This window comes from Aulonocara stuartgranti, assembly GCF_965226115.1.
Source record: "Aulonocara stuartgranti genome assembly, chromosome: 3".
Lineage (NCBI taxonomy): Eukaryota > Metazoa > Chordata > Actinopteri > Cichliformes > Cichlidae > Aulonocara > Aulonocara stuartgranti.
Genome location: NC_138941.1, coordinates 43,061,074 through 43,064,529, shown reverse-complemented (window position 1 = coordinate 43,064,529; position 3,456 = coordinate 43,061,074).

Genomic DNA, 3,456 nt, shown 5'->3' with positions numbered 1-3,456 from the left:
CCTTCCTTTTACACCAACCTCAAACAGCTCCTGTAGCTTTGACCACAGCAGTCGTGTGACGTGTTCACATTTCCTGTCCACTGCAAACATTTAAGTTTCTTTCCTGTTTAGTGTTCCTACCTTTCTCTGTGATATACAAAGGTGCTCTGTTGCTTAGTTACTGACACACTTTGCAGGTCATAGTTTTATCTTTGTTGTCATGTCCTGCCTCCACGCGTCAGTATCACAACTACAGACTCACTGATCTGTCTGACTGAATGTGAACAAATTTATCTTTGTCTCCTCTGACAGAAGAATATTCGACCAACATTCATCAAGTTTCTTTTCATCCTCTTTAACAAAGTTTGTTGCTTGGCCTTTTCTGCTCACGTTAATGAACCTGATGTCTACAGACACACATGCAGTGCACAGATTAACCAGCAGGGATCAGCAATTCATGCAGTGCCCTCAGCTGAGACATCCAACATGGCTGACATCAGTCAACGAGCCTTCAACGATTCCTCAAAGATATTTTCACCAGTTTTCTAAAAGATTTTTGAACATTTTGAAAGGAAACTCAAAGTTTAATGTGTTAAAAAAAACGTTATGTTTTTATTTGAAGATAAACTGAGCAACAAATTGTACAAAAATGCCAGATGCAGCTAAAAAAGATTTTTTCCACCTCATGTGAAAAATATTTATTTCTCATAAGGTTAAAAAAACACACCAGCTTATAAAAAAATTCATTTTATTTATGATTCAGTCTTAAGAGGGTTAATATCGGAGCTTCTAATAAACAAATAAACAGAGGTCTGATATCAGGACTGTAATAAAATAATTATTACATTTTTCAGAATCAGAATCAGAATCAGAAAGGGGTTTTATTGCCAAATGTTGAGCAGGTTAACAACATTAGGAAATTGCTGCAGTGCTTCAGTGCAAACATACTGTCATAAATTGCGCTTAAATAGACATGAAAAAAAAAGTAAGAATAAGAATTAAAAGTGCTACGTAGAAAGATATATACATGATATATACATGAGTGCAGGTGGTGATCAGTGCCAAACATGGAATGATGCAGTGAACACAGCGTAGGGTCATGTGTTAGTGGTGGGAACAGTCGTACGTTTATTGTTCGTGTGTCCAACAGCAGAGGGGAAGAAACTGTTCTTATGGCGAGAGGTTCTGGTGCAAATGGACCGGAGCCTCCTGCCTGAGGGGAGCAGGTCAAACAGACTGTGTCCAGGGTGAGAAGGGTCAGCTGTGATCCGAGCTGCACGCCCCAGTGTCCTGGAGGTGCACAGGTCCTGCAGAGATGGGAGTCTGCAGCCAATCACCTTCTCAGCCGAGTGCACAACACGCTGCAGTCTCTGTTTGTCCCTGATAGTGGCTCCAGCATACCACACGGTGATGGAGGAGGTGAGGATGGACTCGATGATTGCGGTGTAGAATTGTATCATCGTCCGTGTTGGCAGGTTGAATTTCTTCAGCTGCCTCAGGAAGTACATCCTCTGCTGGGCTTTCTTAATGGTGGAGGTGATGGTGGGCTCCCACTTCAAGGTGCCTTTTTCATTGATGTTGCCACAGTCTGTCACAGCTCCACAGCTCTTCCTTCTCAGTGGGATGTGTTAGTTATCTTCCTCACCTGCTCCAGTCAGCTCAGGTTGGCACATTTGTTCTCCATCCTCAAATAGCTGCACATAAAAGGGTCGACTGTTCATCCACTCACTGAGTTACAGCACACTGAGGAAACTAACCTGACTGCAGAGAATCATCCTTGTAGTTGATCCACTTAATCCAGTCTTCTTCTGTCTCTGATCTTCTCCAGTGTTCAACCTGCAAACCTTCAGTTGTGCAAACACACACCTGCTGTGGAAAAACACACCTGCCTGTTCACTCTCTACTCATCTGAGCTCTGTGTGATTACATTTAGAGAAAGTTGGTCCTGTTTTAGCATCTTGTTTTAGATTTTAGATTCTTATGGTTTTCTTTTTCAGATAATAATAATAAATATTAACTATTAACAGTAAATTAGCAATCAAGGCAATTTATACACCGAGGTGTTATTTATAGTAAAATGAAGATCAGTAAACATTCTCTCATGTTTTAAGGAGTGTGAAAGACAACAAACCAGAACGTGTAAAACTCTGAGCTCTGTATTCTGCCTGTTTAACGTCTCACAGTCTCCTCATCATCTGTCTGTGCTGTCAGAGCTAAAGCATGTGATCTGGAAGGCAGCTCATATTTAGCTTCAATTGTTCTTCCTCATTTTAGTTCTGCAGGCTGATGGAAATAATGAAGTCACTGTAACGTTTAAGTGCAGAGATGGTGCAGATAAGCCTGCAGCTATGAGGTCACCAACAGTTACAGAAATATTCACACGTTAAAGAAAAAACTTTTCTTAAAGTGCAAAAAATGAACAAAAATATGAAGAAATTTCATTTTCTTTTCAGTTATTAGCTTTGAATAAATTAACTTTGGTGCAAATGATTGTTTGATTTGAAAAATGATGAAGAAGTTTACAAAATAATCTCTTACTTTAGCGCGACATGATTTTATAAAGATAACTGAATATTTGATTGTCACTACTGTTATTCCAGTACAGGCACATCATGTAAACATGTGTCATGCACACAGAGGTCAAAGTGAAAATCATACTGTGCTCTTTGTCTGTGCTCCTTGTTAACTCTTTGCTGTGAGCTGATAACATAAAACTAAACATCAGCTACACCGAAGACTTGAGGCTGAAACCACAGGCTGCATTTCCTCTGTTCATGGTGACCCAACCAGAAACCATGAGGCCTGTCAGTGGATAAAAATAAGCCTGTGGCAGAAAAGATGGTGACCACCAACAGTCTTTCACACACATGTAAGCTGCTCAGAAGAGTAAAGATGTTATTCTTTGCAGTTTGATCTTGTGATACTGTTTGATATTGATTCTTGAATAAAACATAATCAATGCATTTCTTTGCAGATCTGAATTTATTTGAATTTTCTTTCAGTGTTTTAAAAGTTTTACATCCATCAGAAATATACAACATTTTCCATTTGCAAAAACTTCAAGAGATTTATTCAAAAACACAAACACAGGTCACATAACCTGCACTGGTGCTCAACAGCTTTAAATGTTAGCAAATCTTTAACTGAGGTTGTTGAGTTTGACTGTACGCTGTGTATTCAGACACATGATGGCAGTGCTGAGAAGTAAAACAGAAAGACTGTAACAGCAGCACAATAATCACACACTCAGAGTAAATGCATAAAACAACAAGAACAAAAAACACTTTCAGCTGTGATTCAGTCATTCAATTTATTTCAAACACATAACAAACTGAATTATTGCTGATCAAATAAACAAAAATTAGTTTGTGGATAATTTCATACAGGAAACAAAAATCAAAAATAAATATAAAATGTTCAAATGTAAAAAGATTTTATTTCTACCTTCTAACTAAAAGATGCAAAAAAATGATCAGA